The sequence below is a fragment of the Mus musculus genome, chromosome 2 (genome assembly GCF_000001635.26).
Source record: "Mus musculus strain C57BL/6J chromosome 2, GRCm38.p6 C57BL/6J".
Classification (NCBI taxonomy): Eukaryota; Metazoa; Chordata; class Mammalia; order Rodentia; family Muridae; genus Mus; species Mus musculus.
The window spans coordinates 20,818,023-20,834,181 of record NC_000068.7 but is presented as its reverse complement, the minus strand read 5'-3'; positions in this window follow the sequence as shown (position 1 = coordinate 20,834,181).

The following is a 16,159-nucleotide window of genomic DNA, read 5'->3' as shown; positions in this document are numbered from 1 at the left end:
CAGAGTTGTCTCCCTTTGGGTTTTCTTTATTGTTTCTACTTCCAGTTTTAGATCCTAGATGGTTTTGTTCAATTCCATCACCTCTGTTTGGTTGTGTTTTCCTGTAATTCTTTAACGGATTTTTGTGCTTCCTCTTTAAGGCCTTCTACCTGTTTAGCTGTGTTGTCCTGTATTTCTTTGAATTATTAATGTCCTTCTTAAAATCCTCCTCTAGCATCCTGAGATATGATTTTAAATCCGAATCTTGCTTTTCGGGTGTGTTGGGGTATCCAGGATTCGCTGTGATGGGAGGGCTGGGTTCTGATGATGCTGAGTGGTCTTGGTTTCTGTTAGTAAGATTGTTATATTTGCCTTTCGCCATTTGGTAAATCTCTGGTGTTAGTTGTTATAGCTGCCTCTGGCTGGAGCTTGTTCCTCCTGTGGTTCTGTTAGCCTCTGTCAGCTGTCCTGGGAGTCCAGCTCTCTCCTGAGTCTCAGTGGTCATAGTACTCTCAGCAGACAAGTGCGCAGTGGTCTAGAGCTCAGCTCTGCCTCCTGGCTGAAGATGAAGGCCAGAAAGAGACCCTGTCCCAGAAGCTCTGTTGATTCTGTTGCCTGCCCACTCTCCTGCACAGACTGGTCTCTTTGGGACCAGGGATACAAGACCCACAGCTGCTTTCTACTTTGCTGCTTTATCTTTAGCTCTGTCTAATCTGCAGCAGAATCTCTTCAGCAAGTTTCAAATTCCACTTGTTTTGTCCCTCACTAAAAATAACACCACTCTTTCAAAATTACCTCATCAACTTTAAAATACCACTTATCATATTTTACTGCCTTCTGTAAATGAAACAGTTTTATTTTTGTGTGAATTCCAGAAGCAGATTACCTGCCTACAAATCTCAACATTGCCATTTACAAAACAGGCAAGTTTCCTTACATGAACCCCGAGGGGAGTAATAATTCCTCCCACAGTTCATGTGTGTTGTTATCAACATAATTCATCTCTAGTAGGTCCCATTGTTGTATCTGACTCTTGCTGATGGAGACCATTTTCTCCTGAAGCACATGCCCAAGTTCTATGGGCCAGAACAGTACACGTAAACATTTATCATGATCAACACTTGTCATAGTGTATTGATTCAGCGTACCCAAATTATATTTGTTTTTTCCTGTTTGATGATACCCATAGGCTGCCTTTTTGGAGACCAACAGGAAGGAGGATTCGTGCAGAAATTTGAATGAGCCATTTATCCAGAGGCCTGGGAAACCAGCATGAGGGTCACAACCACTCAGAGTCATGCTGGATTCCCTGAAAAGATGTTTACAGTAAGAACAAGAGAGTTTATCAATAACTAAACTGATCCAGAGCTGCTGTAGAGCTAGGTGACTCTTAACATTTTGTTCTTCTGCAGTTGATTTGTTATCAAGAAACTACTAACCTTGCCTATAAGCATCGGTATTTTTAGGTTAACTATTGTTGCCTCCTCTAAAATGCAGCCTCTTTCAGTGTGAAGCTGCCAGAAAGAGCCTTAATTTATAAGTTGTTCATTATCTCTGTGGCTTAGTCAGGTTTTCTATTCCTGCACAAACATCATGACCAAGAAGCAAGTTGGGGAGGACAGGGTTTATTCAGCTTACACTTCCACATTGCTGTTCATCACCAAGGAAGTCAGGACTGGAACTCACACAGGGCCAGAACTTGGAGGCAGGAGCTGAAGCAGAGGCCATGCAGGGGTGCTGCTTACTGGCTTGCTTCCCCTGGCTTGTTCAGCTTGGTTCCTTATAGAACTCAGGACCACCAGCCCAGGAATGCCCCCCCACCCACAATGGGCTGGGGCCTCCTCCTTGATCACTAATTGAGAAAATGCCTTACAGCTGGATCTCATGGAGGCATTTCCTCAACTGAGGCTCCATTCTCTGTGATAACTCCAACTTGTGTCAAGTTGACACACAAAACCAGCCAGTACACTCTGTTTTGTCCAAGATGTCTTAAAGAAGCCTATATTAAAGTTTCCTTTATGGTATGTTGACATTTTTATGACACTCTAAATTTATCCTGCTCATAAATTCTTAGCAGGAGAAATCGTTCATAATTTCCTTTTTATTTTCCATAAGCAACTTGCCCTGAAGACCTAATATAGCCCCCAAAGGATTCTTTAGCTGCAGAATAATGAGGACAGCTATGGCTTTGGTTACAGACCCCCAACGGTCCTTCACAGTTGATCATTATCTGGCAGACATTCCCAGCCCCTCTTTGGGGAAATAATGCTTAAACAATGGGATTTGTCTCCAGTCAAAGCAGAGATGAGAAAAACAATCTCTCTCATGCTGGTAGATTTCTCATGGGGTGAGTAAAGGTGTTACATAGAAGGAAAACATACTCAAACCAGGCCCTTTATGTGCACCAACCTCAGTGTGAGATGACTGTTGTTTTTGAGAGAGGGTCTCATATAACCTAAGTTGGCCTCCAGCTCAGTAGCTGAATTCCTAATCCTTCTGCCATTACTTCTGAGTGCTGGAGTTACATGGGCCAACACATTCAGCCCAGCGTCATTTTAAAATGGGAACCATATTTATAGTATAGATTTTTTAAATGATTCATCTATTTTCATTTTATGTGCATTGGTGTTTTGCCTGTATATATGTGTGTGAGGGTGTTGGATACCCTGAAGCTTGCATTATAGCCAGTTGTGAGCTGCCTTGTGGGTGCTGGGAATCGAACCCTGGTCCTTTGGAAGAACAACCAGTGATTCTCTTAATCTCTGAGTCATCTCTCCAGCCCAGTATAGACTACAAAATTCTCAAATCACAAGATTTAGCCTATTTTCTTCCTTGGGTCCAGCTGAAAGAGGGCTACAGGCCAAGGACCACTTCCAGCTCAGGCTTCATAAGTTCCCGCCCACTCTCTTCCCCTGTGTAACTCCCACCTTACAATATTTTACAATCGTGCCTCCAGCTGCAGTTGATTGCTTTTCCAATCCACCCCATACCTCATTATCTTTTATCTCCTGTGGTCTCAGCAGGCTGATTGCCTACATGCAGCCATAAGAAGACAGTGCTCAGAGTGAATAAAAAGGATGTCATATTAAAAGAAGCCCAAACTGTTTTCAAGTCCAAAGTTCAGGCAGTGCCGGTCTTAAGCACACACTCTTAGAGAGCATGTGCGTGTTTCCAGTTCATTCAGCCACTCCAGCCTGTGCCTCCCAGCTGTCCATATTGCCTTGTGTGTTGAGCCCCAAAGCACTGCCCTGACTCTTGGCTTGACTGAAATCTCTGCACAGAGAGAGGGAAGAATTTTATCCTCTCAGCTCAAAACCCCATATCTAAGGAGAGAGCGAACATGAAGGGACAGAGACAGTCCCTGCTCCCACTGTTAGGAGTCCCACAAGAGGACCAAACTACACAACTGTAACATATGTGCAGAGAACCTAGGCCAGTGCCATGCATGCTTTCTGGTTGATGGTTTAGTCTCTGAGCATCAGTAGGTCCAGGTTAGTTGATTCTGTAGGCTTTTCTTTCTTTTTTAAAAAAAGATTTATTTATTATATGTAAGTACACTGTAGCTGTCTTCAGACACTCCAGAAGAGGGAGTCAGATCTCATTACGGATGGTTATGAGCCACCATGTGGTTGCCCGAATTTGAACTCAGGACCTTCAGAAGAGCAGTCGGGTGCTCTTACCTGTTGAGCCATCTCACCAGCCCTCTGTAGGCTTTTCTTGTGGTGTTCTTGACCTTTCTGGCTCCTACAGTCCTCCCTCCCCCTGTTCCACAGGATTCCCCAAGCTCTGCCTAATGTTTGACTGTGGCCTTTGCATTTGTTTCCATCAGTTGCTGAATGGAGCCTCTCTGATGACAACTGGGCTGGGCACTGATCTATAAGTTTATCAGAATATCATTAGGAGTCATTTTATTGACTTTATTTTTTTTTATTTTTGCCAATTATATTTGGTTTTATCCTAACTTTATAGGCTACCCAGTCTCTGGTCCTAACCCACCAGGCAGCATCGAGTGTGGATTCTTGCTCATGGCATGTGCCTCAAGCTGAACTAATGATTGGTTAGTTAATGATCCCACAATTTCCACATCACCTTTACTGGGTTTCTAGTCCATCCATCCCCAAGGTATACCTTGATTCCAGTTGTCTCTTCCAGTACTTTCTACCTCCCCCTCCCCCCAACCTGAACCCTCCTGCTCCTGTACCCCACCATCCCTCCTCCACCCTCACCTCCCCCCACCACCCCGTGGATATTCTATTTCCCCTTCTCAATGAGATTCAAGTCCCGTTCCCTTAGCTTCTCAGGGTCTCTGGATTGTAGCATGCTTATCCTTTCTTTACAGCCACTATCCACTTATAAGTGAGTAAATACCATGTTTGTCTTTGTGGGTCTGGGTTACCACACTCACTCAATCACTCAGGATGATTTTTTTTTTCTAGTTGCATCCATTTCTGCAATTGTTTTTAGCACCTTAGTAATGCTCCATTGTGGAAACATACCAGTTGAGGGACATGTAGGTTGTTTCCAGTTTCTGGCTATTACTAATAAATCTGCAGCATTTGGGAGATTTTCCCCCCTTACAGGGTTGCCTTATCCAGCCTTAATACAAAGGGAGGTGCCTAGTCTTACTGCAACTATGCCAAGACTGGTTGATATCTATAGGAGCCCTGCCCTTTTCTGAAGAGAAATGGAGGAGTGGATTGCAGGGGGGAGGTGCAGGGAAAGAGGGAGGTACAGGGGAGGGACTGGGAGCAGAAGCAGGAGGGAAACTGTAGTCAGAGTATATATATTTTTAAAATTACAATATGTATAATTTTTTAAAAAATTTTTTTAAAGGAAGGAAAGGAAGAATTGAAAAGAGTGGGGGTTTTGATACACACATTTTTCCTGGGCCTAACATGCCTGTGAGCACCACCCCTTGCCTTGTGAGAGCAGCTACCACGATGTGGGAGTCTGCAGTGCGGCAGGTACTCACTTATGTGCTTGGTGCACAGCAGCCCTTTGAGTTCTCAACACTACTCAGTCAAATTCGGGTAGAGGTCTGGCTGCTTCCATGCTGTGTAAAGAGGAAAGTGAGTGTTTGAATGGTGTTTGTTCTGAATCCGGTGTGTTCAGTTGTCCTTATGGGCTTCACCTGCAGGTTCTCTCACTTCGGAAAAATCTTATTTCTAAGAAGCATAGCGTTGAAAATCTTCAGGTGACTAGTCTTTATTCAGATGAATAATACTGACCAGAGTCTACATGACAAGCTTTAAGGCAAGTCTTAGACCCAAGACAGCTAGCCGTGGTGACATACCAAGCTCCTGTTTGCTGTTCATGGGAAGGGCAACTTCCCACCAGTTCCTGGAAATGCAGGCCACATGAGTTTGAACCTGTGTTTCCTTTTGTGTAGACTGACCCCAATCCAAAACTCTTGAACTCAGAGTGATTTTTTTTCTTTGTTTGTTTGTTTGTTTTTCGAGACAGGGTTTCTCTGTATAGCATTGGCTGTCCTGGAACTCACTCTGTAGACCAGGCTGGCCTCAAATTCAGAAATCCACCTGCCTCTGCCTCCCAAGTGCTGGGATTAAAGGCGTGTGCCACTGCCTGGCTTCAGGGTAACCTTAAAATGAGAGCCTTGTATAGTTGACCCCAAGTTCATGGCACCATGACTACTATCATACATATCCATACAACTGCTCATGCCTCAGCTATGTCTTGTGTTTCTGCTCATAGTCCTGAACAATAGAGACATGTACTGCTATAGATGAGGCTACCAGGAACAGGGTCAGTCATTTTTCCAAATCTCTATGACTACGAGGAAAACCGTCTGAACTTCAGAGCTTAGACAATTTAGAGCTATCTACTTGTGATATGTTAGGAGCGCAAAGGAAAACAAGAACCTCAGGTTAGTAGTACTATTTATCTGAGTAAAAGTTAGTCACTTGAGGATTAAACATGTTGTTATATAAGAAATAAGATTTTTTCCAAAATGAGAGCGCTTACTGAGAAGTGTGTAGAGAAAATGGAGAACATACAGAACTAAGAGCATTTCAATATGTACTTTTTCCTTACTATGTAACTTGACCATGCTTGTGATTGCTGGCTTGGACCACCTTCATGTGTAGTCTCAGTTTCCCATAGGACAGCTGATTTAAAATAAGACCTAGGTGGTACAAACCTCCCTCAGGAAAAACACTTTTATTCACAGTTCCATTTTCCACTAATCCAAGTGAGAATCACATAAAACATGCTTAGTCAGGGTTTCTATTCCTGCACAAACATCATGATCAAGAAGCAAGTTGGGGAGGAAAGGGTTTATTCGGCTTACACTTCCGTGCTGCTGTTCATCACCAAAGGAAGTCAGGACTGGAACTCAAGCAGGTCAGGAAGCAGGAGCGGATGCAGAAGCCATGGAGGGATGTTCTTTACTGGCTTGCTTCCCCTGGCTTACTCAGCCTGCTCTCTTATAGAACCAAGATTACCAGCCCAGAGATGGCACCACCCACAAGGGGCCTTTCCCCCTTGATCACTAATTGAGAAAATGCCTTACAGCTGGATCTCACGGAGGCATTTCCTCAACTGAAGCTCCTTTCTCTGTGATAACTCCAGCTGTGTCAAGTTGACACAGAACTAGCCAGTACACATGCTTGCCATGATTCCTACATGTACACACTGTACACTTACATTCCTATCTAAAATTCAAACAATTGTTTGATTCATGCTAATTATTATCTTAAAACAACCAGTGAGGCAGTTCAGCAAATAAAATCACTTGCCAACAAACATGATAACCCAAATCCAGTCCCTGGGACCCACATAATCCCACAGGATGTTCTCTGACCATTCATGCATGTGCACACACACACACACACACACACACACACACACACACAATTTTTCTGAGTAGCAACCAAAATCTGGGTTAATAACTTTCATTTGGTTTAATAAAAATACCTAAGAGGAACAACTTAAATAAGAAAGATTTCCTTTGGCTTATGACTTCAGAAGTTTTAGTCTGAACTTGGTCGATTTGCATGGGCCTTTGGTGAGGTGGTGTATTATGGCAGAAGGGCACAGCAGGGTAAAATGCTCACCTCAGGACAGAAGCCCCCCCAACCCCACCCCTGTGGCCTTCCTGCAGCTAGGCCCCATCTCCTACTACTCCATATGCTATGTCTTATCAATGATCAACCCACTGATAATGTCAGAAGTCTCATGATCTACTCAACCTCTCAAAAGCTCATGACCTGCTGACCAAGCCTTTTCCACAGGAAATATTTCAGGCCATTTTTAGACTCTTCCTACAATAGTTTTCCAAGCATGTAAGTATCAAAAGTTTGTCCAGTCTGCCATTCAATTGCTGCACTCTAGAACATTCTCTCTCAAATTGTTCTCCATAGCTTTCTTGCTGCCAACACTGGTTTGGTAGATGTGGAGTAGATTCCATGTAACTCAGTCTGTTTAGCATCTTTAGTAACTGTAAACCTCTAGAACTGTTCATTGATGCTTCTATGGTCTGAATGACTGACGTCAGAGCCACACTCAATGCTATCATATACTATCTCTCCTAGCCACCCCTCCTCCACCCTCCACACTCATTACCACAGGTTATAACTCAGGTGCCATTTCCCATTGTGAAAGATGTGAGCTGAGGTCTGGGGTAATGCCTGCTCTTTTCTATTCTAATTCCTCAGCAGGAATATGGCTGAGCAGAGAGCCATTTTTATCCCATGGGCTTTGGCAGCCAACACTGAGGCAGGATAGCATGTGCTATCTGGTAGGCCCAGAGCTCCCTCACATGGACATAAGTTCACTTGTCAGCTGGACTACCCTGAGGGAACTGAGTTCTCCTTCCCAAAAGAAACTCTAGAGCAGTGATTCTCAACCTTCCTAATGCTGCAACCCTTTAATACAGTTCCTCATGTTGTGGCAACTCCCAATTATTTCCTTGTTGCTTCATAACTGTAATTTTGCTACTGTTATGAATTGTGATGTGAATATCTGATGTGCAGGATATCTGATATGTGACCCTTGTGAAAGGGTCATTTGAACTCCAAAGGGATCTCAACCGAAACGTCAACAACTGCTGCTCTAGAAGCTGACATGGTAGGACAGTCTAGCGTTGGCAGAGCAGGGAATAGAGGAAGCCCAGGGCAAGAGCTGCTCAGGATTGCTGTTCCAATAGATAGAGTCAGAACATCTGACTTTTGTGTCACTGCTGTTGAGATGACAGCTGAGCTGATTTTTCAGAATCTTGGTTTAAAAAAGAAATGTACCTGACATCTGTAATGCCTTGAGGCCATCTTGGGCAGTAAGCACCTCTCAAGGACTAAACAGGAACAGAAGATCATCTGCTCACTCCTTCTTAGTGGATCTGCTTTCCCAGAAGCATCTGGGAATGGCTGGGACACAGCTGAGTGGGAAAAGCACTTGTGTGGGATTCTGGGGCAAAAGAAGAAGTAGGCTGCGTGTGGTCACATGAATAGTGCCTGGTGTTCCGTCTGTCATCTAGCCTTCAAACAGCGAGGTAGTAACAACAAAGGGCAGAAAAAGTGAAACTGTGGGTCAGGTAGAAGCACAGACACACACACACACACACACACACACACACACACACTCAACCATGTGCCAGATGGGACCACCTCTTCCTTGTTAACTTCTATCCAGCAGTATTCCGACCTTTGAAACAGTATTTCCTGAGCAAAGAAAGCTACCAATTGGTCTGTTTATATGCAAAACACTTGTATTAGCTGCAAGGACCCAGTCCTAAAGTGCTCTATCTTCTAGCCCAGTAGCTCTCAACCCTCCTAATGCTACAGCCCTTTACTACAGCTCCTCATGCTGTGGTGACCCCAACAGTAAAATTATATCCATTGTTACTTCATAAATGTAATTTTGCAATTGATAGAAATCATAATCTAAATGTTTTCAGAGACAGAGGTTTGTCAAAGGGGTCTTGACCCACAGGTTGAGAACCACTGCTCTAGACAAATCACCAAATCCTTGGCTGGCCTTGTTTTCCTGAGTAGTTTTCGTGAGTCTCTCCTCTGACCATACCACTCGGCTCTAAATGCTCTTGCCAGAATACCGTGCATGCGACTTTTCTGATAGCTTTAGAAGTCTTGGAGGGCAGGAATTGAGTTCCACTGCAGACAGTACACAGTCACTGGACAACAACATGCACAGTAGCCTGCATGGCGCTGCATGCTCTATGCTCTCCAGGTGGGTATACAGTGGGGAAGCCAAACTCTGAGACCAGAGTTGGGAATTTAAAGTATCCAAAGCTAGTGTCTCCTCTAGACAAAGTCCAGAATAACCAAGGGATGTAGCAAACTCCTTCACTACAATAGAACTGCTCTGCCCTATGGACTAACCCCTCAGCCAGCCTTCTATGCTCATAACCAAATGGTCACATTTGTGGGTACTTTGTCCACTTCCTGACTCATTGCTCTTTACAGGTATTGTCAGTTCTCTCAAATGCTACTCCCCCGCAGAGTTCTCTCCCTGTCCCCTCCTGTCAGAGCACTTTATGTGGGGTTCATACAGTACTTTTATTGAGGTTTCCTTGGAGAAAGGGGAGAATGTGGGAGACTAAGACCTCAGGTAGATGGCATTGAAACTTTTCAGAGAACAAGTTCTCTGGAAAATTGTGAATATTGGAGGAAGTTGTCCCATAGGTCCATCAGAACATGGTAGTGCATAGCTTGTTCTATTCAGAAACAGGAACCACTCGATAATCTCAGGAATAAAACAGATGGTGTGGGAAGTGTAGACTAGCTCACACAAGGGGGAATGCCAGGCATGAAAAACAAGGCCAAGAAAGTTCCACATTCAGGAATCAGTAAAGAAAAAGAAAATGATTACAAGTTTTGAGAACTCTATGTCATGATCAAGAAACCAAATCCAAGAATTCATGAAGTAGAAAAAGAAGCTGAGATTAAACCCAAAATCTATTCAATGAAATTGTAACAGACCATTTCCCAAACCTGGGCAAAGACATCTGTTGCAGGATATTTGATCACACCACGAACCCCGAGATTGTGTTATTTACTGGAGCAACCTGTTTCTAGTTGTAGTGTGGCTCAACCCTAGCACACCTTTAATACAAGAGCTTCCTGTTTACTATAAACAGCACTAAATAGAGTCAGCTATAGGTCAAGAGGCAGAGCAAGCAACCAGATGACAGGTAGGGAACATAGGGGAAAAAAAAACGTAGAGAGTGAGAGGATGTCAGGAGGACAGATAGAAAGATCCATAGGAAGTAGAAGAGAGGGACATCTAGTTTGAGGGATTTTTGAGCCTTCATGGAGAAGGAGAGTTTCCTTTTTGGGTGTCAGATGAGAAGGAAGGTCAGCTGGGATCTTTCTCTGCCCCTCAGAGCTAGCAGGTTTTCACCCCAGCATCTGGCTCCCAAATCTTCATTAGTAAAATCGAACATTTGAGATTTTGTTAAAAACAACAGATACCTAGAACTGCAAATGGGCATGATACGAAAAGAACATCTCTATTACACATTATAGTTCAAATGTTCAGACTGCAGAAGAAACAGGATTAAATTCTGTAAGAGAAAAACACTTCACTTAAAAACATAACCCCATCAGAACATCATCAGACCTCTTAGCAAAACCCCACAAAGCCAGGAAATCATAAATGACATATTTTAAGGCTTGAAAGTAAAGAACTGTCAAAATAGATTACTATAGCCATCAAAATTTTCTGTTAGAATCCACGGAGAAATAAAGACATTCCTAAGCATGCATAAACTAAAGCACTTCATGATCTCTAGGCCCGTATTACAGAAGATACTTAAAACCATCCTGTTCCATCTTGCTTTCTGTTGCTGACATAAAACACTCTGACCAAAAGTAGCTGTCACAATCCATCATTGAGAGAAGTCAGAGCAGGAACTTAAGGCAGGAACCAAGAGCTAAGATCCATGGAAGAAACTTGCTGGCGCACTCTCAGGCTCAACTATACCAAGCTTTTTATACAGTCTAAAATCACCTGCCTAGGGATGGTACCACCTAAAATGGAGTGGGCCCTTCTGTATTAACAACCAAGAAAATCTCCTATAAACATGCCCACAAGCTAATCTAACCTAGGCAATTCTTCAATCAAAGTTTTCCTCTCAGATGACTCTAGGCAGTGTCAAGTTAATAAAGTTAACCAGAATAAATCCTATACACAGAGAAGGGGGAAAAACCTATACATAATCACATGATATTTGTTTTATTTAGCAGTACTAGGGATTGAACCTAGGTATTCATGCATGAGAAGCAGATGTTCTTTACCACTTTAATTCAATGTCAGTGAGCAGGGGGAGAGGACAAGGGAAAGGGGGCTTTCAGAGTGGAAACCAGGAAAGGGAATAACATTTGAAATGTAAATATCTAATAAAAAAAATAAAAATGTGTGGAGCATCCCTAGCCACCAGGAAAATGCAAAGACAGCACCTTATAGCTGTCAAGGAAGTAAACAGTAACAAATGTTAGTGAGATTGTGAGGGCAGAGGAACACATGCACACTTCTGGGACTGTAAGTCAGTCTAGTCACCAGGGAGAACAGAGCAGAGATTTCTAAGAAACCAAACAAAGCTCTAAAAATACCAGCAGGATGGGGGTGGCCCAATGGCTCAGTAAGAATGTCTCAGTGGTTAGGAGCACTAACTGCTCTTTCAGAGGACCCAGGTTCAATTCTCAACACCTACATGGCAGCTCACAGCTGTAGGTGACTGTGGTGTTAGGGGACCCAACACCCTCTTACCTCCAAAGGTTCTTCATGGATGTATTACACAGACATATGTGCAGACAATATTAATAATTAAAAAAAAATAGGGGCAGGAGAGATGAGCCAGAAGCTGCTCAGAACTGACTGCTCTTCTAGAGGACCCAGGTTCAATTCCCAGCACCCACATGGAGTCTCACCATTTATAACTCCAGTTCTGGGGATCTAATACCCGCTTCTACCCTACATTGGTAGCAGGCTTGCATGGTGTATGGGAATACATGCAAGCAAAATACACATATACATAAAAAAATAAACTAAACTTGGAACTACTATATGATCCAGTTGCATTGTTCCTGAGTATAGACTCAACGGAATCAGTGTCAGCATGTGATAGAGATAACTACATACCATGTTTGGTATGGTGGTGTTTACAATACATTGCCAATACAATCAGCCTAGGTGTTGAACAACAGATAAATAGATTAAAAACTATGGTATATACTCACAATGGAGAGTTATTCAGCCACAAAAAGAACAAAAGCACACAATTATTTTATTTTTTATTTTATTTTTAGGTAAAGTGGATTCAACTAAAGGTCACCTATAGAAAATAAACCAGGCTCAGACAAATCCTGTGCATTGTTTCCTCTCATGCGAAACTAGAACAAAATGTTGCAGGATATTGGATCACACTGCAAACTCCAAGATTGTGTTGTTTACTGAAAAAACCTGTTTTTAGTCATGGTTTTGCTCAGCCTTAGCCCATACCTTTAATATCTCTGATTGAAATACAGATATGCCCTTAACACACACCTTTAATCCCAGACAATGAAGGTAAAGTTAATTTGTAGAAGGAAGCACCCATGTTTGAAAGTGATGTCCAATTGAGTGGCAGTAAGAAAAAGTAAAGAATCAGAGAAAGTTTTGGCAGAATAGGATATGCCCAACTCTCATGAGAACAAAGAGAAAAAGAGGCTACCTAAAAGAGAAGAGCATAGAGAGAAAAAAAAAAAGGAGGGAAGGCAGTTTTACTGAGAAACTAAAGTCTGTAGCAACTGGTGATGTTGGACCAGACCCTCACTCACAAAAACCATAGAGATTGCCATCGCTGCAAACCACAAGAGGATATTTTTTTTTTTTGATCCAACATGTTGGGGACCCTCCTCAGCATGCAGGCAAGAGGAGAGACCCTGAACAAAGAAAGAACACACTTTTTATACCTTGTAAGGGGCAGATTTAGGCAACAGGGCTAGCTGGTGTAGCAAGTAACCTTTTCAGGCATTGGTTGGTTTGCATAGGTTGACTAAGTAATCCTTTGGCCTAGTGATTCACTCTGCCTCCCCTTATGTTTTTTTTTCTCAGCAAAGCAGCAGTATATTTTGAAGTTATGGGTCAGCTATTAACAACACAGCTATTAACATTACAGCTATCGACAAGGTCAGGGTGGTTTGTGTTTTTTTTTTTTGTTTTTTGTTTTTTGGGTTTTTTTTGTAGTTTTTTGTTTTTTTCAGAATTCAGTGTGTGGCAGGGTAGGGAAATTTTTGGGGAACTGCTAATCTTGTTATGGTTATTTTTCTGAGAACAGCTCATTTTTTTTTTGGCAGCTGTAGACTTAGTCCTTTTGACCACTATGTTTCTGAAAGTCCCTTCAGAGTGGAAGGGGCTAGGTGGTCTTGAACTTATTTTGGATTCTACAATGAGAGAGAGAGAGAAAGAGAGAGAGAGAGAGAGAGAGAGAGAGAGAGAGAGAGAACAAGCTAGACACAGGTGAAGATAGAGTGAGCCAGAGAATGAGAAGAAGCCAGATTACAACAGATTCCCAAAGTTAGTATGAGGCCAAGCAGAACAATTCAGGAGAAGCTGAGAAAGAAGCCAGATTGTATCAATCAATATGGAAAGGAATTTTGAACCCAAACAGCAGAATTGACCAGCCAGTCAGAATTCAGAAAAAGCCAGAAAGGGTGAATTTATTCAGCAGCAAATCTAGAGGCTGCTGAATTAGATTAGATTGTATGAAGGCTAGAGGCTTCCAGGACTCCACCTAGGTTAGCAGATGGAGGCAATTAGCCTCAGAGACAACAACTATTATCAGGTCAACAACAGCTACTTTTACAGAAAAAAAAGATGACTTGGAGTAGTGGAGGGGCAACTGGGCACGGATCCAGGGATCTAAGGGGCAGGGATGGCTGTACCAGAATGAAAGGGAGGGTGGATGTGACCAAGCATGACACAAAAGGAAATGTCACCATTGTTTTATACAATGTGTGTCAGAGATTGTGGCAGGGGCTCCATGAGAGAGAGCTGCTTCCACTGAACTGTTAGGGAGCTGTGTTCTGCTCAGTCAGGGAAGGGCCTTCCTGTCCAGCCTGGGAAACAGACAACAGAGCTAGTAATTTCAGAATAGAATATTTACATGCACAAAGGACATGTCAGTTACAAATAAGTACGGGGGCAGGGAAGTGTTTCTTCATTGGTAGCTAACCGACATAGTTTTTATCAACTTGACATAAGCTAGAATCATCTGAGAAAAGGAATCTCAATTGAGAAAAGTCCTCTATCAGAGTAGCCTGAAAGCAAGTGTGAGGGGGGCATTTTCTAGATCAGTAGTTGATATTGGAGCACTCAGCCTACTGTGGACAGATCCATCCCCAGACACGTGGTCTTGTGGAGTATTAGAAAGGTAGCTGAGCAAGCCTTGGAGCCAGGAAGCAGCACTCCTTCATGGCCTCTGCTTCAGTTCCTGTCTCCAGTTCCTTCCCTGACTTCACTTCATGATGGACAGCAGCTATAAGCTGTATAAACAAACCCTTTTCTCTCTAAGTTGCTTTTTCTCATAGTGTTTATCAGAACAATAGAAAGCAAACGAAGCCACAAACAAAATGAAATTGCCAAGATTGACCTCTCTCTACACTCATTACCATGGATAAAATTCAGATGACTGACCCTGCCTAGTAATGGTGAGGCTATGGTGGGACAGAGGCACATGGAATCCTGCTTGTAGAAACACCAGATGCATAGTTTTGAAAAGCTCTCTGAAGCCTCCTCCAAACGGCATTCCTGAATGATGCAGGCAAGGCACATCTCAGTGTGCTCAGAAGGAATGAAAGTATTTGTCCATGCAAACTTCTCTATAAAAGTCCTCAGTAGCCTTGCTTGTCAAACCAAAACCAGGAAATAACTCGGTTATCTACCCAAAGGTAATGGATAACTAATTACAGAGTATCCCTGCAGTGAGATACTATTTGGTCATATGAAGAACCAAACCACTGACACACATAATAACATGGATGAAGCCCAGAGCAGTTGGAGTCAAAGAAGCTGGACTAAAATTCACAGTTTGTAATTCCATTTTCACAGAAATTGACCACGCTGAAAACTTGTCTATAGCAACTGAAAGCAGACCAGAGACTGGAGAAGAAGGGGTAGGGAGGGATAGGAAGAAAAGATATGAAAACTGAGCTTTTAGTGGTATGATCTCGAGTAGTCCCTGATGACCTCATACAATGTGCTACCTCATCTAACCCCCACTCCTGGAGAAATTTGTAAGCAACACACTACTGTATACTTAGATTTTTCAAAGACCTACTTTTAATGATGGTTTAATGACACTTTAACCTCCCTTCTAGCCCATCATCCACCAGAGGTGGTGGAAAAGGAAGGTTATTAGGATAGAGTAAAAGTGGACCTGTTTAGAAATTATTCTTTGGAGCAAATCCCATCTGCATTGTTAGGAAATCCGCAGTTCAGTTCACAGGAATCATCAGCCCCAGCTCAATCCACTCACAAATACTTCATGAATATCCAGTTCAGTAGAGTCAGGATAGCAAGCAGGAATCAGCAGTGGTGGCATTACCTAGCAGAGACAGTCAGGCCTCAGTCAAATCGGCAAAAGTCAGCAAGAGGAACCAGGACCACCAGAAACACCAGCAGAAATTCTCGGCTGTGCCTCTCCCCACGAAGCAGAGATCAAGAAAAACTAGCTATGCAAGCAAGAAGCCAATCCCCCGTCACTGTCCATTGAATCCTACTTATACTCCTCCAAATATCATGCCTCCTCCACAGGTCTTGCTTCATCACACATCTTGCCTCAGGATGTGAGTCTGTCTTAGCAAAACTCTACACGAGTCTGTCTCAGGTGACATCACTCTGCCAATTAGCTCAAGTCCACAGAAGTGTCAAGAAGCCCCCAGAGCACCATCAGAAATGCGTTTGTGTCTGGGTGTGTATTTCTCTTTATGGAGTCACAACAAACAGAGCTCAGCTACGCATTGTAAAGTGAACCAATATATGTGTGTTGTTAGCAAAAATATCCTTTATCATGAGTCCTTTCATGTGCTTGCTTTAGCAGGACATCCTTTCACCTGTGTCTGCTTCAGTGAATCATTCCTCACATGTCTGCCTTAGTGAAACATCCTTTCACTTGTCTCTGATTTAGGAAAACACTCCTTTACCTGTTTACCCCAGCAAAACACCA